We start from the raw sequence: 24,028 nt of genomic DNA, 5'->3' as shown, positions 1-24,028 counted from the left end.
TCAGACACTGTTTGTTTTATATACCAATGCCAGAGATAAAACCATGAAAGGGTCTAAATTATGTTTCTTATGAGGCCTACATTCTTGCTGTGGAACTAGAGCATAAAAGAGCAAACCAGAAACTTGTTTCCTTCCTTCCTTCCTTCCTTCCTTCCTTCCTTCCTTCCTTCCTTCCTTCCTTCCTTCCTTCCTTCCTTCCTTCCTTCCTTCCTTCCTTCCTTCCTTCCTTCCTTCCTTCCTTCCTTCCTTCCTTCCTTCCTTCCTTCCTTCCTTCCTTCCTTCCTTCCTTCCTTCCTTCCTTCCTTCCTTCCTTTCCATGTCTGGCATGCTCAGGCATTACTCCTAGCTCTGCACTCAGAAATCACTCCTGGCTGGCTCAGGAAACCATATGGTCATTTGCCTGCAAGTCAGCAGCCCTACCTGGTATTCTATTGCCCCAGTCCCCCTTCTAACTTTAAATATGGTCTACTGCATATCCTAAATTTAACTTAGCTCAGCAATTCTCCACAATACATTTAAGAAGTATTTTCTATTCTAAAAGATTTATGTATTTTGAGCACCCCACCTACAGAGAGCAGGATTTTTTCTTCACTTTATGTTCTAACTTAATGGAACCTGTAACATCCCTTTTGCACTTAAAGTAAATAGTTTCTGATTCTAGAAATTGGATTCTGGGTATCTGCAGGTTTGTTGTTTTTTTACTATCACAGGCGACTACATGAATTACAAATCATCTTCCTTCTCATTTGGATATTTTGATTATAGTCTTGAATGACATAACTTTAGAAATCAACAATGTTCAACTCAGTTTCTGTTTTCTTGTCATTTTCTGATTAGACCACACTTGTCTTTATGGAACAAGTTATGGTTACAAGTTGTTTTACTGAAATATTTTATCATCCCTGGAACCAACAGGGTGCACAAAGTAGTCTGATTTATTGTTGTGAATGATTATAATTTTTGGTCTTTTTTATTGGAGAAGTTGTAGTATTTATTTTTTTTAAATAATGTTTGCACATGCTCATATCAACACAAAATTCTTTTGTGGGATGTGCTCTTTCTGTCTTATCCTGACCTCTTATGCTACATGCAAAAGAAGGTCAACAATAAAGCACAGGCTTTGTCCAATTCAGCAATCCTTCTTCATTTGTCATCACATACTGGAATCTGACAAAGCATTTTATAAATAATTCATTGTTTTTCTAAACTATTATATTTATTAATAATATCCTTACTTAGTACATACGGTGTATAGATCTATGCCTGCATAAATATGGTAGCATTCAAATTACCAATGTAACTGAACAAAAATACAGAATCAGTGCCCAGAAGAGAACCTTCTGGTCCATCCCATGAATCTCATCTAATTACTTTCCTATACTTAGATCCTTAAGCTTATCACTTTTCAATTTGATTTGTTTACTTAGGTATATGGTTTGGGGAACACACACAGCAAAGCTTAGGGACAATACATGATGCCACAAATTGAATCAGGGTTGGCTGTATATAAAGCATGTGCCTTATGCTATATCTCTAGTTCCACCACTATTCTGATTCTACTTACATTGAGTAATCTGTTGTGTTTGCACTTGAAATAAACATACACATGTCTTTTTTCATTTCCTTTATTTCACTTTATTGTAGCTATGTGGAACTTTGCCATTCTACACAATTTATAAAATGTAAATAAAATACTACAAGGTACTTCAAATATTAATATTGAAAACATCTTACTTTTATAGCATATTCTCTTTGTTGTTTCTGGAAGCTCAAGGATTACTTCCAATGACACTCAAAGCTCAGTGGCACCAGATTGTAGACTAGGCATGAATGTTACTCTCTTAACTACTTCCCCAACCTGAAAGTTTTATTTTTTTAAGTAACAGAATTTGGAGCCAGATAATAATATTCAGACTCCTTATGTGTGGCATTTGTCTGTGAATCAATATAAGAATTTCAGTGTATCTCATTTTTATTTTGCTTATGTAGGTACAAGCATAAAATTAAAACATGCTTTCCTGAGCTGTCTTTAGGAATACAATTTGGTTACCCATTAGATTGCAAGGTAGAATATCTAGATAGGATTTAGCAAGAGCCATCAAAATATCTATTTTATCAAAATAAATTAGTAAAGGACTTACCTAAATGAATAATACATTATGTATAATATGCAGGTCTATCCTGGAACTATCACAGTCTATTTGTATTCCCTCATAAAAACAAGCTGAATTAATTTATTAGGTAAAAAAATCAATAAAAGTTTAAGAGAGTCTCATTTAATTAAGCACTGAGTTCTGCTACAACAAAAAAGATTTTCTGTTCTTCCTTTCACATTTTACTAATCTAGATATCAACAACCTCTCTAATCTATTATAATCTTATACAAATACAAAACTGAATTAGCAATCTTAAACCTGAGCTTGAGACTTCTGAAAGTCTTCCCCTACCCTAGATAAAAAAAATTGCATGTTCAAATTATATTTTGAAACACTTTAAGATAGATAATACCTGTCTCACCTACACACATATTGGTGTTACAAAGAAAAAGAGCATAAGTTATATAAAGGGCGCTTCAATGAATTTCTCACATTCCCATACATAGCTAGCAGAGCATTTCACTACCTGTCTGTTATTCCTCTATTAGCTGACTACTGCTGATCCACAGCAAGGTGCCAGGGAGAGCTCTAAATATATTTGATTAGTTTCAGGCCTTCATTTTTAGCGAGTCATCACCTCTTAACAGCAGATGATGCCTCCTACTTCGAATCAATGTGAGTGGCCCTGGTTACAATGGGTGGATTAATGATGAAAAATGTGTAGTCAGCCTAGAGGTCCTTGGACATTTATCACCCAATGGGTCTGCCAATTGGCGGGCCACCCCTGGCTCATCAACACACTACTTTCCAAGTCTTAAAGAGATAGTATTCTTTTCAAGTTAATTTAATGAGGCCGAGAGGGTTGGGATAGGGACAAGGACAACTGTTAACTTGACAGCTATCTTGACAGATTTCGCTTCTGTACTTTTATAACAAGTGTGTTTCTTTTTTAAAATTTGCAAGGCAAGTGCATGCAATTACTAAAAGCTGTATCTGGAAGTCTATAATTGCAGGTATTTCTTTCTAAACTTTTTCCTCAAGTAACCTTAAAATGTTTTGCTAATATAAATGACAGCTGTTAGCTATTAACTAATATGCTCCCAGAAATCTTAAATAAACGATTGTAAAGACTAAATAAACGTAACCTTTATTATTATTTTGTACCTCATTTGCTCCCTTATTCTTGACTTGAATTATAATTTCACTATCAATTTACAAATTGTATTGAAATTATTTATCGGCACATTTAAGTTTAATTGGAAAATAGAAAAAAATAGAGAAGCAACTAATTATCCTTTAAAATTTGCACTCATTCTATTTTCATAAATGATTATTTAAGTTTATTGATCAACTTACTGTATTTTCAAAGTATCTTGTAACTTAAATTAATGAAAAATATTCCAAAGACAACATGTTAGTTTAAAAATGTAACAGAAATGTGTGGCTTTTAGGGGAATTTTATAAAATTGGGGGAAATCATTGAAACAACTTTATAATCATAAGAAGGATAAAATACTTATATCATGCTTAAGATTTGGAGAGAGGGAGTTAGTGAGAGATTTCAATATCATTTTCAATGAAGAAAAATTGCAATAAACATTTTTTATTCTTATTAAACTCTTTCTTTAAGAGCCATTAGCGTTTAATTTCCCAAAATTGTAATTCCAATGGAAATTAAATTTTGATTAAATAAAATGTTATTTTAACATTGTTATTTAATGATATTTATTTAACATTATTTAATATTAGCTTAACATTATAATTAGTCCTTTATCTAATGGCATCTTTCTAATAAACTAGTAATATAATCTCACTTGCTAAATTGTGACTGTCCTTTAATGGCAAAGATAAATATTAATAATTTTATGGTAAGCTTTAAAGAATTAAAGAAGTCAAAGACAATATAATAACTGTTGACTTCATGTTGATTAAAAAATTGATATTAATTTTCCCAGACTAGTAAAAATAATTGTAAATGGAATTCACTCAATAAACATAACTTGACAATTAGCACGTACTTAATAAACACTGTGTTGAATGAATGAACTCAATTGCTGCTGTGCTTTCACATAAATTGAGACATTTGTCTTTTAATCAGAAAAATAGCAATTGATGAAGAACTCCAATTTGGAATTAGATAAAATAGAGAGATTAAATAACATTTTTAGAAAGTAGTTTTGGTGCTGAAGCAAAAGCAACAGTGGATAGGGTGTGTGCTTAGCATGTTGCCAACCTGTGTTCAATCCCTAGCATCCCATATGGTCCCGGAACCTTCCAGGAGTGAGCTCTGAGTGCAGAGCAAAGAGTAAACCCTGAGCACTGCCAGATGTGGCCCAAAAACAACAACAAAAGTGGTTTTTTAATGGTAACTAATAATCATTTTAAATTTGACACAAAAATAAACATATAAAACATATAAAATGAAGTTGGCCAATAACAGTGATTAAATATTAGTAAAGAATAGAACCAATTACAAGAAGAGGTTTTATGGGGCCATAGTGATAGCACAGCAATAGGACATTTGCCTTGCCTACAGCCAACTCAGGACAGTCTCAGCTTTGAAACTTGGCATCCCATATGGTCCTCTGAGCCTGCCAGAAGTGACTTCTGAGCATAGAGCTAGTCATAACCCCTGAGTGTGGCCCAAAACAAAACAATAAAAATAAAAAAAAGAAGAGGGCTTTAATCCAAACTCCCCACAGAATTAGGAGGAATGTTGCAAATCTATCTTCTAGATTAAGCTTCTACTCATTTTACTAGTGACTGAAATAATAAAAATAGCAATAAAATTTGGAGAATTTTCCTATGTTGGATGTAAAGTAATAAACACTTTTGGCATAAACTGTTATGACCCATAAGTCAGTTCTTCATATTTTTTTGCTTTTGCTTCTGACAGCTGTTCGATGAAAACAAAACAGAATGTAAAAACTAAGCAATATCTGATCATGTAGGTTCCAACTTTTTCACATTTAAAAAAGTCACACAAGCTCATATGGTATATGGCTCAAATATATAATTGCTCTTTCAGCAATGTCTATATTCAAACACCAGATATTAAAACACACAAAAACCAAAACCAAAATTGCTTGCTGCTTTTCTTCTACCTTTGTAGTTTTATGTGTTAGTATACACTTAATGTTATCTATAAAATTATGTGATTTAAACAAAGAAACAAAAATTCTTCAAAGAATGGAGTACTGTTTATAAAATAACTAAGTCATAGCCTAACTTCTCTTTCCAGTTGTCCAAGATCATGGCACAATGATACTATGAAGAAAATACGTTGATAAATTTTAATTATTTTATCCAGAAGTTCATATATTCATCACAATTTTAGTATTGTTATCTGAGGAAGTCCCCAAAGTATACTTTCTATGTGCTTCTCCTTAGAATTAGGTAGGACTTTGACCTAGGAACTGGCATAATTTCTGAAGTGAACAAAGGAGTTAGTATAGTAAAAAATAGTTTCTGGAACCATAATTTGCTCCTTCTTGATTTAAATATCTTCCCATAACAGAAACCCAAGCTATGTTGAAAAATTGCTAGCCAATTTTAAAAATAAATTTTATCCAGAGCTCACTGATTTTAGCATAATATAAATTTGAAGGTACCCATTACAAACATCAAGGCTAGCATCCATCTATCACTGTGAACAATGTTTACCTATTAATGGTGTGTCATACTAGTTAGTTCTGGAAACATATGTGGAAATACATTCTAGTACTTGCAAAGCAGAATCATTAAAAATAAAAATGCGGGGCCGGAGAGATAGCATGGAGGTAAGGCATTTGCCTTTCATGCAGGAGGTCATTGGTTCGAATCTTGGCGTCCCATATGGTCCCCTGTGCCTGCCAGGAGCAATTTCTGAGCCTGGAGCCAGGAATAACCCCTGAGCACTGCCGGGTGTGACCCAAAACCCAAAATAAATAAATAAATAAATAAATAGATAAATAAGTAAATAAATAAATAAAATGCACTTTCACCAACAAACAAAACCCATACTGTACAGAACACATTTTTTCTTATGTGAGTATTTAATAATGCTTCAAATATTTTTGTAAGAAAATTTCTGAAGATGTCTGCTTTGAGATAATCCAGGAGTTAGGTACTTGCTTATAGCAGCTGGCTCAAATTTGATGAACCATATGTTGTCTCCTGAGCACTGCCAGGAGTATTATCTGAACACTATGTTAGGTGTAAACCTTGAAAACAACCTGGTGTGGCCCCATTTATTATTCTCTGGAAAAAATAAAACTAATAGAGTTTAAGTTAAAGATAATGTAAATTGTTAGCATTACAATTATGAGTAATTTAAAAGCTAAATTAAACACAAAGTTATTATGTAAGAATTTTTTCTAATCAATCTGCACACATAACTCAGCAAAGTCAAAAAACTGGGAGAATACCAACCTAGTAGTTCTATGAGTTGGAGAAATTCCATCTTAAATTTTTAAGAAAATGTACATTTTTTTTAAAAAAAGAAAACAATCATCAAGGGAAAGCTTGTACAAGTGTGGAATTGCTCAGTGCTCAGACACATGCCTTGAATCCTCAAGCACTTTAATTTTAAATTTTAAATTAAATTAAATTAAATTAAATTTTAACTTGAGATTAACTTTAATTTTAAAATATTCTCAAGTTTTCCCTTGGTGGACGCAGAGCCCAAACAGTGCTATATCACAGATATGAGCATTTAGCCATTATCCAGGATAGCTGAGTTTCTTGGGAAATGGTCTCAGACATTCTTAGTACTGCCTGGAAGTCCTAAGAGCTTAAAACAATGTATGCACAGCAAATGAACTCTACTTATAAAGGAGAGCATAGTATAACATGCATAATCAGATATGAGTGATAAATACATAATAGATATATAATATAGAACGATCCATATATAATAGATACATTATATAGATCTCTGTATATATCTATGTAGATATATACAGACATCTATAAATAGACATTATATAGATTGGTAGATAGATGAAGATAGATGATAGATAGATAGATAGATAGATAGATAGATAGATAGATAGATAGATAGATAGATAGATAGATAGATAGATAGATATTTTGTTAGGTAGGTAGTTTGGTAGATAGGTTGGTAGATAGAAAGGTTGGTAGATAGATAGATAGATAGATAGATAGATAGATAGATAGATAGATAGATAGATAGATAGATAGATAGATAGATAGATAGATAGATAGATAGATAGATAGATAGTAGAGAGTAGATAGATAGTAGATAAGTTGTTAGGTTGGTAGATGATTAGATAGATAGAGAGAGATAGAGAGAGAAAGAGAGAGAGATAACTTTTGGGGACATATATTGTCACTTTTACATTGAGGAATATAAACTGAAAGTTACAGATTTGAACCATCTCATGAAACCTGACGTTTTTTAAGCATCAAAAACCAGTCACTCACATCTCTCAACAAAGTTAAATCACATTTCCACAATGCATACAACTCATTCCTGCCAATTGTATCCCCAGCAGAATCTTACTCACTTTATGAGCATGCTGTGTACTATCTACAATCATTTTACATTTAAACAAAAAGTGCTATTTATAATGTTTATCATTCTGGCCAGTATACTTTTACAATCTTTGACATGTCAATGTGAAAAATTTATAGATACACGATAAAGCTTCATTGTAAAGATTTTCAAATAAACTAAGATGCATTTTGTGTTTGTCTAAAAGGCCCCATAATGAAGCCCTGGGGACTTGTTTATGCAGAGTGTTTTCCCAGCCGGAGAACCGATATTGGTCAGTACCCCTGTCCTCAGAGGCCTTTCTCACTAAATGGAACAGCATTAGTTTTGTTCTTTAAGTCTAATTAAGAGCCAAATCATAAATTGTAGTCTTTGCCCACTTGGGTTAAGCTTTCAGCAAAACATAGGTTAAAAAAAGTCCTCCTGCCTTAAATTTTATTAGGTAAAAAAAGAGGGCAGGGATAGAATGGCAAACACCAAAAGCAAGATGGTATACAAGTTTAATGCATTAGTTTCTTGTCCCCAGAGATCCTGGCTTCTATCTGTCTTAGGTCAACTTTTAAAGAGTTGAATGATCTAGAGAAATCCCACAGGAGTATTTAGTCCTATCACTGAGTTCCCTGAACAATTAAGACTCTCTGCTCAATTTATGGCTCTCAACTGGACCAAACCGGTGCAATATACATCAGGTTGAAAGAGTAAGGTGGACACACTAACTTGTTTTGTTCCCTGAGTAAACTTAGTAAGTACTTACAGAGTTATTCTTACTTAGTATGATTTTTTTTGAGTCTAAAAACCATAATAATATATTTAGAGCACATTATAAATATACTGTTATACAGAAATTTAGTAAGAAGTGTCCTGTTACAGTCCCTTTCACCACTTTTTAAAGCTTTGGATTGCTATTGACAAACCAGTAGAACATAGACAAATGACTTCCCCACAGAGGTACTTATTTAGTACCTAATTATTTTTTTATTTGAAAGGCAAGAATAGATCTATTGATAGGTTCAAAACTTCATTGCTTTAATTTTTAGTTTTATTAATAAAGTTTGAGCATTTATAAACTTTGTAGTAGCATAATAGATTGTCATCTTCTTTAAATATTTTCTGATGTTTATTTCCTGACAAGGTCATTCATCTTTCAAATAAACTACCTTAGTATGTTTACATACCACTGTAAATTATATATTATCATCTCAAAAATTTCAAGTTATAAGAGTATAATTATGTTGCAGACAGACTCTCTTCCTTATAGAAGAGACTAACCATTGAAGTATTATTTTTTTCAAAATCTATTATATAGCAGCATAAAAATATTCTTTAAAGGTATGCTGGTCCTATTTTGCTTAGTTCTTTTGTTTTGGGTACAATACATGGTGGTGCTCTGAGTTCATCCAGGTTTAGCACTCGGGAATTACTCTTGGTAATCTGGGAGACCATCTGGGATGCTGGTGATAGAACCAGGGTCAAGTGCCTGCAAGGCAAGTGCCCTACCTGCTGTACTATCACTCTGGCCCCAGGGCCATATTTTCTTTTTAGGAGCTTTTGTCAAAATCAAAGTCCAAGTGAGTTCAGCCCAAATAAAATGCTTCCTTGCATGATGCTTCTTTACAATAAATTGTTTTTCTCTCACAGGTAATAAATACCATGCTTGACTGTTTTGTCTTTAAAAATATGAATCCATTTTTATCTGTAAAATTGGAAGGAATGTTACAGGAGATATTTGGGTCAGGATTTGTTTAAAGAGCACTCAAAGACAATATACTTATTTTATTTTGAGGAACATCTGGCTGAACAGTTAAGAGCAAAGGTCAGAATTCATGTTTATGATTTTACATTCAGATAATGTTACGCCAGAAGAGTCTGACTTGCCTACCAAAAAAGGAATATTGTCTAGCTCAGAAAGAACTTTCTCTCAAGTTTAAATAATTATCCAGTTTTAATTGTTTATAATCCAACCAAATGTTTTAGCATGTAACTGGTACTTAAGAGAAACAATGGATCTTTGCAAAAATCTTTGCAAAAATTTGCATTCTTTAGAAAACAAATGGGGGGCTCATATTTTCCATAGCCAAAATCTCACAAGTATTGGAATATATACATGCAGTTTAAAATTTATTCTTTTACCTTAAAAGTTTAATTTTCAGAATGAATATATAAAGAACATGGGTAGGAGCATTGGATCAATAACTTAAATCTGTTTTATTGCCACAAAACTGAACTATATTAAAGTCAATGTTAAAACATGCCTTATAGGATTTTTAAGAACTTAGTGTATTAGAATATTAACATCCTTTCTAAATAGTTGTTCTCAAGTATAAAATAATTTTGTGTTAAAAGATTGCATACTGTGAACAGGTATACATTTACTTGCCAAAAAATACAATCATAAAGACCATACTTAAGGACTATCCCACTGGGGACTAAAATATTGGGAATAAAGCTAGTATTCAAGAAAAGAAGTAAAATGATGAACAGGCACTGTTTTGACATGTTCAAGGTCTGCTATTTCTGTATGTCAAGGTGATTGAGTACTTGTAAGTGAAACATTTTCCCATACCCCTGATAAAAAGAGGGCACACACAGATGTCTTCTTCAAAAAAAGTATTCATGGCATATGAGATAAATATTATATATCATCATTCCATGGACACCGAGAATGTGAGTTATGTAGTAAGTCAACAAATTTGCAACTATTTTTTTATTTCCATATAATCCCCAAAATGATTCACATTTTAGACCTATTAGGACTATTTAAAATATTTGACAATATGATACCCTCCAAAAAGTAAAATAAACGTTTACAAAACTTGTCACAATTAATAATGGGATACTTAGAAGTTTCATTAGGTGACTAGAAGATTAGGAGAAGTGAGAAACTGTAATTATGTTCAAATTCAGTTTGAGCCACACAAGTTATTTTAAAACTGTGCTTGATGCAACATACCTAATTAAAATGTATTTTATATATATTAAATATCCAGACTTTCAAGGCAGAGAAATAAAATAGGAGAATAGAAAGGCCACGTTGGAATTTTTGGCCCTCACTGGCCCTCACTTATCTCCCAACTCTCATATACATTATTCAAATAATCTGCCTTCAAATTTTATTTTATTTTTTTGAACCACAAAAATATCACCATTTTCTACCATGCATGTTAAAAATAAATTATATCCTCTTTGCCAGCTTTGAACATTGAGTTAAACTTTTGATGAAAATATTTCTAGAGTTTATAAATTATAATAAAAATTATAATAATGTCATAAAATAGCATTAAAATAGTTTATGCCACACAGAGCAAGGCTTATCTTGAAAATATAGCCATTTACTTATCACGACACATATATTTTCACTGGTAATTTTCTGCCTGTATCTAATGAAGGACTCAGAGATGAGCATGAAACACCATGTAAAAGTACATGTATTCTCATACAAACTAAACAATGCAATCATACCAATCCCATTACTTTACCTTTGTTTCTAGGGCATTGTTGAGACAGGTGTCAGGATTTTTTTCCATAATCTTGACAGACATGTTACACATCAAACACAACTAGACTTTAATAATTCTCTAGGGTATAGGTCACTTTTTTTTTGAAAAATATGTTTCATTATATATTATTGAATCCTTTATTTGGGTAAGATAGATATTAATTTGTGAAAACATTTATTCAATTATTCATTTATTTAACTTATTCAATTACCCTTCAGAAATAAATTCTATATACAAATATATAAATAACTTTGCTTTATTTCAATTAACTATATCTGTGTTTCACTTTCTTTCTTGCCCCTTTTCATTCCCTTCCTTCTTTTTCTGTCTACAACACTGATAATTAAATGTGTGCAAATAATGCCAAAAATTAAATGAATGCTAAGAATATTTCAAACACAGTATTATAAATATTAGGATCTTATTTCAATATGCCATCCCAATATTTTAGAGCAAGATACATGGTGAGTCATTTTATATATTGTACATATATATGTGATATAATTAATGGTACATATTGTTGTACAGAAAATTTACCTTTAACAACTTTTACTATTTAGTGATTGCATCAGCTATATGTTTTAAATAAGATGTTCTGATATTTCAATTGTTTAGAATTAAAATGTATGCATATCATTATAAATGTATAAATTAATTTAAAATATACCTCATCATTTTTGGAATTGAAAATATTTGGAAATTAAAATAAGGGCAGAATTTAGTTTTAGGTAGTTTACTATCAAACCATTTCTATAATGTACAGAATTTGTGAGTCTTCCTAGAATTAAGAAAAAAATAATAATGCTCTACAGAGTTATTCATGAAGCACTGAATGTAAAGATACGTAAAAACTCAGAGGTACTGAAACACTGATATCCATATATCAGTAAAAAATAAAAATAAAAACAAATGAAGAAATAACATTTTTGTGTTAAGTGAGAATATTTTTTATTTAAATATATTTGCTTACTATTAAGAATATTTGGTTTAATTGGCATTTGCTTTTTCTGCAGTTTTGTGCCAATTAATGGGCCCCTTGGATAGCAAACAATATATTTAAGACCCACACAATGGTACAAATCTAATGTTGTTTTATATTTAAAATGAAATAACTAATTTTACTTCATTAATTTGTCAAAGTTTCAAACTAATTTGGGGGCTAACATGATAGAATACTAATTTTAGTGTTTCTTCTTGTTATCTTAGTCATATCATATAAGAAATATCTTATTACAAATAAGTTATTTAATAATTGTTCTTTTCTGTTGTTGCAATGTACATTAGATTATCTTCATATTATCTACTTTAGTAAGGATTTTGCAGGAGAAACAAAAATAGCAATTACAATTCTCACAATGATATAAGAAAAAATACTACTTTTACTTCCTTTCCTTGAATATCTAATATACATCTAATATAATGCACTGGTTCACTGTGGAAAACTCAGTTTGTAAATAATATTGCCTGATATTGCCTGATAAAAAGTACATTGAGGTTTATTTTAACTAGCTGATCAGTGAATAAAAAATGATAACAGAATATCTGCAATATTGAACCCATTTTAAAGTTCCAAAATGGCACATTATTTTATTGAATTAAGTTACCTTTTTATTTCTGTATTTCTTCAATAGCCACTGTTGAGTTTAAAGAGAAACTTCTAAAATCAAAATTTTTTTATAGTGGAGGGCAAAGTCTGTCCTTTATAAAATCCCTGGACTACACTCCGCTCTAGATAAACTCACATTGACTCAGATCGTTGGGTTCCTTAGATTTTTTTTTATTAAAAGTAAAAATTTTAGTGTTCATTTTTTCTATAATTTAGATAACATATCAACAATAGTAATTAAGTACATGTTGGCAAATTATGAACTCTCCATCACCAGTAGGACAGTCACTATACTAAAGATACTCCTAGTTTGTTTGTTCACCCAGAGGTCCCCACTCCACTCCTTGGTCACCTCCATTGGTGCTAGAGTCAAAGTTTCAAGTCCAAGAAGGGATTGTTATTATTAGCTCATGTCTACTCCAGTGAGATCATTCTGTTTTTGTACTCCTTCCTACTAATTTCACTTATAAAACGTTCCTCCATTCAAGTTGTAGCAAAATGCAAGTCCCCCCTTCTATTAGCTAAGTAGCATTCCATTGTGTATATACATGTATACCACAGCTACTTTATCCCCTTGTGTGTGTCACTGGACATTTGGGTTGCTTCACTATTTGGGCTATTGTAAATAACTTTACAATGAACATAGATGTGAAAATATCTTTTTTGAATTGATTTTTTGTGTGTTTGTAGAAATGAAAAAAATTTCATGCTTATCTGGGTCCTATTTTTCCTAAAACATCCTCTTTCTCATGATCCTTTAACTATTACTTTCATGCTAGAGATTACTGAGTAGGAAATTGACCTTGCATCCAATGACCAGAGTGAAAATAGCTAAGAGTAATTACTAAGTGCAGAGCCAAGAGTAACTCCTGAGTTTATCTGGGCATAGCACCCCTCCCAATCTAAAAAAAAAAAATCCCTATCATTTCCTAATTGAGTATCTATTTATTTACTTGAACCTCTTGCTAGTTATACCTGCATACTATTAATTTTGAAAATTTGTCTCTCTAAGACTATCTACAAACTTGGTTTTCAAGAGTCAGAAACTTCCCTCCTCAATTTAATTTCAACTTTTCAACACATTGAACATTGTTTACCTCTACTTTTACTAATGTTTTCATTTGGTGATTTTGCTTCCCAACTCCTGTAGAACAACCCCTATTTCCTTCTTTTTTCTATCTCATATCTCTTTCAAAAATTATTTATTTATTCTTAGTTATGTGTCCTACAGTTTCCTCTACAATAATCTGTCTATTAGCTTGGCATATAGACAAATTTGGTTTGATCACAGAAACTCGTGAGTTCATGAGTACCTCCACAAGTCACTCCTGAGAACAATACCATGAATAATATATTAACACTATTAGGTGTGGTCCTAAACCAACCTCCCTCAAGCAGCAACTCACACATATAAAGTTGAGTTTTGTAAAATTTGTTACACATATATACTCTATCTCTGTGATTTATTTTTATGGCTACTTAGCTATTTTGGGATATGGTATGAAAAAATCAAGTTTTGTAAGCTATTAAATGTCAAATATTATGCCAGAATATGATAAAATATAATCATTACATTAATTGCAGTTTCACTTGCTCAATTTCATGTTACAAAATTTTCTAATGAACATCTACCACTTCTTTCTTTCTATGTATGTATGTATGTATGTATCTATCTATCTATCTGTATAGAAATTTTCATGTATTTTCATTCTCATTCTCATAAATAGTCATTACACTTCCATATATATTTATGGTGGTGGTGGTGGTTTTTCTTAAGGGCACATATATGACAGTGTTCAAGGTCTACTTCTGGGTCAGGACTCAAAGGTCCACTTGTTGTTAGAGTTTAATCCAGGGTTTTTCTTATGCAAAGTATACCTATAAACTATCTCCAAGCCCTAATCCCTATACTATAATGTAATTTCTCTGAGTTAGTGCTGGAGGAAATATTTCAATATTTTTATTCTTAATAAATCTATTGACAGGTTAATAATATACACATAGTATCACCATCCATTTATTCTACCTTCTTGAAATATACTCTTCCATGTATATAGCTCTTTAAGTACAAATCCTAAATAGCACTAATATTTTTTAGGCATATGCTGCAATTGTCAGCCTTTTACCACTCACTATTCATTATAAAATAACAACTTGAACTGATAAAACAAGAAAGGCCATCTTAAATTGTCTTATTCTAGACTGGATATTCTTATATATTATCACATCCCTGTTATATATACACATAATATTTCAGAAGAGCATAAGTTCATTGTTTTAAAACATATATACTTATATCCTTCCTTCTAACAGTGTCTTATACATCAAAGATGCATTCTAAATTTTTATCAGTTGGATTACCATATTTCTAGTTTTGAATTTCCTCTGAATGATCAAACATTTCATGAATCTCAAAACTTAAAAATAAAGCTGATGCAAGATAGGCTAAAACACATACACTTTATAATTAGTCAAAAACAGCTCTGGAGATTCAGGTTATGTTGTCCAGCGGAAAGGAACTCTCCAGAGCCTCCATTCATTACACCAATCATATCAACAGCTCCAATCATTCAGTGAACATATCTATAAATATTTTTATCCTGGAGATTGGTTTGGTGTTTAATGGGATCTAATGATGTCCAGGCCCATTAGGGAATAGATGGCAAACTTCAGATGCAATCTAATGTAAAATCTATGATGATTAAAGCCAGCAGAAAAATCGACACTTTGTGCTAATGAGATAAATAGCAACAACTATGATCAAAATCATTCATTTATTATCAACAATTTTAGCATAAACTGCAAAGCTCTTGAAAATAAAGCTACATTTTTATCAGTGATTTTTGAGTTTTTATTTTGTGAACAGTCATCTGCACTAAGTTCTAGATGGAATAGAGGTTCCTCAATATCAATGCAATGAACAATTCAAATGTAGACTATGAACATGGCTGCTTTAACTACTATCATACTAGTTTAATAGTTATGATATAGCAAATATCACATTGTGGAAGGACTTAACCAATAGAAATGGATTGTCTTGAAAGCCTACAGCTAGAAGTCCTTGTCCATCAAGTACAAGGGTAAGATGTTTACAAGATGATTCCTGCTCAGACTTTCTTCTGGGTTTAGACATATCTATTTCTCTAGTCTTCTATGAATTTCCTCTTTACATGTTTGCATTTTTATCTTTCTTGTAAGGTTATAAGTCAAACTGATAAGAAAACTTCAGTATCTTATTATACATTAATTACTTCATAAAATAATCTCCTAATATAGTCAAACCCTGAGATAAAAATAGATCAAAATATATGAATTTGGAAGAAGATAATATATCATATAAATAAAACACAAAATAGAATAAATTCCACAAAACATTATACCATTATGTACCACTAGAGAACAACCCTTGAGGCAACAGTAGAACAGAAATAAGCCTTAATTTATGGACATTTCAGAGATCATAAAGCAAATAAAGGAAATAAAAATGTTTTGCTTTGAAAGATTTTGGTGTTTTGATTTTTGAAACGGCTTGCATTTGAGAAATATTTGTGGGTTAATAAAAATAAAAAGTTAATTTTCATGAGGTGTTATAGATAGCTGTAGTGATAACCTGGAATATCTATTTAGATAGCTGATAATGATTTCAAGGAGAAAGCAAAATTAAGGGAAAAAGTTATTCTTTTTCGTTTAATTTCTTTTTGTTTGTTACTTGTACATTAAAAGATAAGAATAACTTATAGAACATTTAGAAATGCTTAAGTAACTTCCACTCATGGAGAAATAAGGTGTCTTGCACTTCACATAATGTGCAGCACCAATTTGATTTTTGGATCACTATATTTTCTTAACTAACAACTTTTTACAAACTTCAGTCATGGGACCTCTTCATGGGAAGCTTGTGCAGCAGACCAACTCACTGGAGCTTCAGAGATAAAGCTACAAATGGCACCACGCCGTGATTCTGTCATCTCCCATTCATTTAGGACTGCTCTGTCTCCGTTCTGTCTTCTCATCAACTGATCGATAGGTTGGCAGCTCTCTTTGGCTAAACTACTCAATTTAGGAGGATGAACTGTTGCACTCTCATGCATTATTCAAAGAATGGGCTTGAATTCAATCCCTCCCCTATCACACCTCAGACTGAATTAATCACTCCCTCCTTTAGAATTACTGTTCCAGCTTGTATATACCTCTATTCCTGTGCCAATCATACTGTAATATGCTATATTACAATCATTTATTTACATGCCTTTTTGATATCCTCTCCTAGACCAAAGGCTCCATTAAGATGGAAATTGTATATATTTGTTGTTTCAATCTTTGTAAAAACTTTTTATTGCATCAGTTCTCGGTATTTCTTAGAAGACTAAATGAACAGTGATTTGGTAACTCCCACAAACATAAATATAAATTGAAATACTGTTTAAGATGTTAATAATAATTGTTCACATATTCAGTTCCAGCTGATGGAGAGTTTCTTATACTAATTATTTGCTAAAGATGCTTACCAACATATTTGCCAGGGATTAAAAAATAAATCTCCTATTTACAAAATAACCATATATAATCATATTCAATTGACAAACTCATAACAAGTGGATATGTATAATCTTTATTGTGTGTTTAAAGTAGATCTGATTTTTATGTTTTCTGAAGGACTCAAGTTTATCCTCTTGTGGGTGGTGAGCTGAGGTCAGGTGAGCATATACCCAATATTACTCAGGGATTACTCCTGGCTCTATTTTCAAGGATCATTCCTGGCAGAGTTCATGAGACCATTTGTGGTGAGAGGGATTGAACATGTATCAGCCTTATGTAAAACAAGTTTCTAATCCCTATAGTATCTCTCTGGCCCAAATAATTCTAAGCTTTATCTAGTTTTTGTAGTACAGAGTATTGAATTGCATAGGTAGGGTGAGTGTTCTTCCACTGTGCTATACAAGGTTATCTTAATATATGTCACTTATTGTTCTAAACAGTTAATCATCACCGTGCCTATGGAAAATATTGATTTAATAAATATTATTGGGCTTGAAAAATGTAAACGAATTTACATGTGACTGTATTTTTAAAATAGTTTGACCTACTTCAATATTTGACCATTTATATTAAAATAATTTTAAGAAACATAATCATGCTTTCAAAGAGATATAATAAGCAAGTGCAACATTTTGTTTTTGGAAGGAGCTGGGCCACACACACTGTGCTCATAGCTAATCTCCCTTACTCTGTCTCACTAGCAATAACCCCTAATGAACATTTACATACATGGCATTACATAAATGGCACTCATATATATGACATACATGTGAAATGAATGTATATCTTTAGTTATATAGCTAATATAGTACCAATGTATTTATGGAGGTAATTTATACCTAATACAACATACATTCCTAAATTGATTATGTACTGTATAGCATTTACATTTATATTCTACCTTCTTATTGAATAGACATAGTACCTTGATATACAAATAAAGATTTCTTAGAGTAAGAATGTTTTCTGTTCTTTATGCCTACCCCCATGCCATTTAAAACTGTTCTGAGTTGATTCTTCTTATTTACTTGTTAAACTTTCCCATTCATCCTTGTACCAATGATTGGAAAAACTTTTTTTTAAGAGTTGGGTCTCACCAGGAAGTTCATATAAAACATACTCCCTTGCTCTCTTTCTTCCCTGTGGTGTCATATACCACTTACAAGTGTTTTTAGTGGTAAACAGAAGATTAAATGTAAGTGTTAGATCTCATCAACTCTAAACATGGGGGAAGAATGTCCGTGGCTCTTTTCCAGGCGGCAAATTAAAGCATTGCTGGCAGTGGTACTCCAAATAAACCCTGATGCTTTTATCGACTCCCTCACCATCTCAAACACAGCCCAGTGTTCAGTCAATACTTGTCATTCCATGGGAGCCACTAACTCACTGTTGCTGTCAGTTTTCCTTATCTAATTACAAATGGGCTCCTGTTCATGAAGGAATCTCCTTAAGAGAGTATACACAGGACTACAACTTGTTAAGAGACAATTTAACCAACTTTAGCAATTGCTTAAGCTCTCATCCAACAGTTAGATACAGTTCCTTATTAACATCAATTCTTTTTCTGTTTTCAATATTTTCTGCTCATTTGTGTTGCTATGGAAGCCACTATGTTTATGTAAGATTTAAGAACAAATGTTCATGTCAAAGTAAATAAAAGACTGAGTATATATAGCAATGCAAAGGAGCAGAAAACTATTTCTTTTAAGTGCTATTTATATTTTTTATATATTTTTCTTTAACCTGCACACATTTAAAGTGTTTTTTCTTTTTTGTTAATAATCTTTGCAGCTTATAATTTATCATAAAATTTTATAAATTTTTATATGGTATCTTTTATATATATACCTTTTTCAAAATGTAATTTTTAAAATAATACATATTGTACACACTTATACCATGTTAAGAAATATATTTTCAAGGCAACATACAATGATATTTTAAAAGCAGTGTATATAAATATTCTATTTAACTTTCTTTTTTGCAGATTTATTAAGTAAGTCTGCCCGCAGCAATTCAATCATCGGAAAAGTATAGAGTTATTAGTGAGTGAGCAGGAATTCTGAAATCTATTGTTAATGAAACAAAGGACAGTAATATTCTATACCCAAAGGCAGTCACTAAATATTAAATTCCATGAAGTTATATTATGCAAAGAGCTTTATTTTCAGTGTTTCTAAGACTGATATTCTATAGCTAGTGATACTGGAAATATTTTAGAAATAAAAAGAATACATAAAGTAAGCACTCAAATATTATGATACATTAGTATATTCCTAGGATACACTAAGCACATCACAATAAATTACTTTAGAATTCAAGGCAGATATTCAAGTCATCCATGTTGATATTAGTATTCAAGCTTCAGCAAGTGTCTAATCAATAGTAGGAATAGAAATAAGGTATTTCTGATCCAGTTCAGACTCAAATTTGGTACTTCAGTAAAAGGATGCTATGATTTCTTACTAAACATATCCTTCCTATTTCTGCAAAAACTAAAAATAAGTAAAATATTTATATTTGTGTAGTGAAATCTGGTTTTATTTAGATACTCTGAGGAAGGAGAATGAAAAAAATGAGAGAGTGTGTATGTGTAAAATACTCAAGAGAATGCATGGACTTGAGAGAGTAAAGAAAGAACATGGGGAGAGAGAGAGAGAGAAAGAGAGGGAGAGAGAGAGGGAGAGAGAGAAAGAGAGAGAGAGAGAGGGAGAGAGAGATTGAGAGAAAGGATAAAGTGCTCAAAAGAGAGCATAGGCTTCTCCAAAGATAGAGAGATCCCCAATACACATTCCAGCATTACAGTATAAAATTCCATATCTGAATAAGGAGATTCAGGTGAGATGTGTATGCAGGTACTCTGAGCATAGGATAGTAACACACATGCATCTTCTAAAGTGTATCTGAGAAAACACCAAAGTGCAACATTGATCCTAGAAAAGTCTTTGAAATTGGAAATTTTATATACATGGCAATATAGAAATGTATACTAATTTGTGAAGTTAAAAATTCAAAGAATAAATGATAGTTATTTTAAGTATCTATGGCTAGTAGGAGTCCCAAATGGTACTCAAGATCCTGCTCACCGGGCTATTTCTGGTGATGCCCAAGGAAATGCAATGCCAAAATTGAAGAAACACCCCCCAGAATGTTTTTTTCTCAGGTCATAATCTCAGGGTGAATTTAAAGTCAGTGTCGAGAATTTTGGCAAGATTCTTAATCAGTGCTGTTAAGCATAAATTGTGGGTTTTTGCAGTACTGAGAGTATTTTACTTACAGAAAAAACACACACACACACACACACACACACACACACACACACAACCTAACCATCAAGAAATAGTTGTAAATGTCAGAGTTCTGACCTGTTCTACCACTATATCATAGTATGCATATTGGGAATACTACTAGGCTAATCAGGGATAGGGAAAATTAAATACAGATTAGAAACCACTATAAGAGTGTGCATATAGCATATTTTTCTAAGTAAACAATTTAATTATTAAATTTAATTAAATGAATACCATTAATAATTTTCATCAACCTAAGATATATGTGTAAATATTGCACATATTATATATTAATGCATCTATATACTTTTTATTTAACATTTTTCTCAGATGTTATATTTTATGTATATAGGTTTATCTTCTGTTTAACCATTTTAAATGAACTCCTATTGTCAATTCTAAGTCTGTGCTAAGTATCACTATATCTTTGAGCTTAAAATTCAATACTTTACAGGTACAGAGATTCTTATTATCTAGAAGCTGAATAAGGGAATTAGAAAACATTGCTACAACAGTATGACATTGTAAAAAAAAAAACACTTATTTTATATGTATACCAGAAAGCATGTAAGAAAAAAAGTTAATAAGTTATAGCAATTCACCATTGCTATTTTGAGGGAATATAACTTTTTTCTAGCTCTAATTTATTTTAAATATAATTATCAACATATACAGAAAATCTATTTAGAACTAAAATGAGACTACAAAATATAAATATGAACCAGGAAATACAGCTTTCTCTAACTTTATATCTCATTTTAAAATCATTCTTTAACCACTGTTTCATGATTCTTCCTAAACAAATACTTTATTCTTCCTTTAATTGAAGAAATGTGCATTGGTAAAGGTTATTATACATTGTGTGGCTATTATTCAATTATGAAAAAATTAATCTGTGGGAAAAATAAACTGTAATATAAACAACCTTGTATCCATGGTGTTAAAATTGAAATCAATTATTTTCTGTGATTGACTTTTCTCTCTTATGGTATGACATTTCAAACTTTTATATCAATCTTCCATTACTATATTAAACATAACACAAGTCATGCCAAATATAACATAAATTTAACTGTTTGCACATTTTAGATTTTATGAATAAATCCTATATCTTTTCAGTTATGAATATAAAAATTTTAAGAACAACTCTAACAATTTTACAATGAACCTATGGTTATTTCAGACTGCAAATCCTGAAAGTTTATCTAAATCTGTGTTATAAATTGTCACTTCCATTTAATTTTTGTAAATTTAGCAGGTTTAACAACATGATTCTCACCTACATTGTTACAATATCTTTCAAAATTATTATACATGCAGCAACATTGTATGCCTCTATCTTACATGTTTTAAAATGTTTTTTACAACACTTTCATAGCATATTCAGCGCTTTACTAGACTTGCCATAATTCTTCAGCTTATCATTTAAGAAACTAAAACTAAAAGTATTTCTTTTTTTTTTTTTTTTGGTTTTTGGGCCACACCCGGCGGTGCTCAGGGGTTACTCCTGGCTGTCTCCTCAGAAATAGCTCCTGGCAGGCACGGGATGGGGGATGGGGACCATATGGGACACCGGGATTCAAACCAACCACCTTTGGTTCTGGATCAGCTGCTTGCAAGGCAAACGCCATTGTGCTATCTCTCTGGGCCCTAATAGGATTTCTAATCTGTCTTTCCAGTCCATACTGTATTCCATTTTGATACTTCACAGAAAAATAACCAATTATGAAAATAAATTGGGAAGGTTCAAAACTTTCTAGAACACTCTCTGTGGAGATGAAACTAAAATTGTGATCTACATTGGACTCTAGAAACAAATAAATACACATTGTGTTTCAATTACTAGTACAATTACTACTAGATAGAGGGCAGCAGGCAAATGATTTTATCTTTCCTTGACACAGTGTCCAGATTTTCATCATGTGAATAGTAATGAACTTATCTTTCATAGTCTCTATAAAAACCAAAAGATTTCAATTTACACCTATAAGCTACACTAAGGCATTTTAAGATGTATGTATTAATATTAAAAATATATATATGCAGAAAATGTCCAAACTTAGGCCTTGTCTACTCTGGCAAAGCAATGTTTACCTTTGTCCATGTCTCTCTCTTTTTACAATGCTCTAAATTTCTTTTAGTTTATAGTTTTTAAGTTTCTTTGTTTTTCTTTACTAAAACATTTAAAAATGTCATATTTAGGAGGAATACATTTAAATGCTACTATCTTCATGAAGCCATTTCAATTTTAATAACTGAATATAACTTTTATTTATTAAATTGTGCAGAATTTTTCTACTTAAATGGATCTGTGTTGAATATGAAGATCAATTAGGTTTACTACTATTTTAATACTAGTCCTGGAACTGTGGATAGTACATAAAGTAGAGCACTTGCCTTGCTTGCAGCCAATCAGAGTTTGATTTTCAGCATCTCACATGCCACCCTGTACCCAAACCCTAGTGCTGAGTTCAACCTGAGTGTATTGTCCAAAGTTACAAACTGGGCATTACTGGGTGTGACCTAAGCAAGCAAACAAACAAAACAGAATAAAAGAAAAATGTGATACTAATCAGGTGTAGAAAAGTAAACTCATTTATGACTGGCACCATGGAGAATGCTTTAAAGAAGTTGATGAATAAGTTGAATGGCAAGGAGAAAGCATACCTAAAAATCTAATCACCATTAGGAAGATAGGAAGATAAATTCAAATGGCAAGCAAAGCTAACACATTTTTATGTATCTACTGAATCCAAACTAGTAATAATTATCACAAACAGAGGTAATAAGGCTGTGAGCCCTAAGGTCAGAGGCTGCTGTAGTGTCTCTACTGTCTCTTAGCTCTTTAATTTCATCTTTATGAAACTGAACAAAACTTCATTGAATATGCTAAGAATTGTGAAGCCATATGTGAAACCACAGTCAGTAAATAAAACTGGTCTATATGTGCAGCTGTGGCAAAATCCACGACTAATAAACTGCCTTAAGAGATAATGCATTGATTGCTTGAACTCTTGGTATGGCATCTTTGGCATGGAATACATGAGTCATGAGATATATAGTACAATAGACAAATGCTTTTAAGAAACAAACAACTTCCTGTAGCTCTTCAGATGATCTTTTCCATGGGAGTAAATGAAACAAAAAAACCTGCCATTTTGTATTAGGTGAAAAAGCTGATAAAAAAAAGAGAATCTAGATATACTGACTCATTAGAAGGATGAAATAAGATACTGATCACACTATTTACTGAATGTAATATTTGAGCTTGGATACTCTTATGCATCAGTCAAAAAAAAACTGAACTGAAATAAATTAAATAGAATAGTAGCTCACAAAAATAATTAAATTTAACTATATTGAATACCCTTATACTAGAAATAAATTAAAGAGAACTATATAAAATGTATAGAGAAATTTAGGGTAAACAAGAAGTTACAGAAATAATTTACATTACTAACTTCATAATTTTTATTTAAATCAAGATTAAAACTTGACTCTATGAG

The 24,028-nt window shown here is 31.6% G+C and overlaps 1 protein-coding gene across 1 annotated transcript in view; it reads right to left on the bottom strand.

Moving 5' to 3' along the window:
- Nucleotides 1-24,028, bottom strand: part of ROBO2 (roundabout guidance receptor 2) — a 1,375,087-nt gene that overhangs the window by 460,497 nt on the left and 890,562 nt on the right. The window lies entirely within an intron of this gene.

This window comes from Suncus etruscus, chromosome 13 (genome assembly GCF_024139225.1).
Source record: "Suncus etruscus isolate mSunEtr1 chromosome 13, mSunEtr1.pri.cur, whole genome shotgun sequence".
NCBI classification, from domain to species: domain Eukaryota; kingdom Metazoa; phylum Chordata; class Mammalia; order Eulipotyphla; family Soricidae; genus Suncus; species Suncus etruscus.
This window is presented reverse-complemented; position numbering and strand designations above follow the sequence as displayed.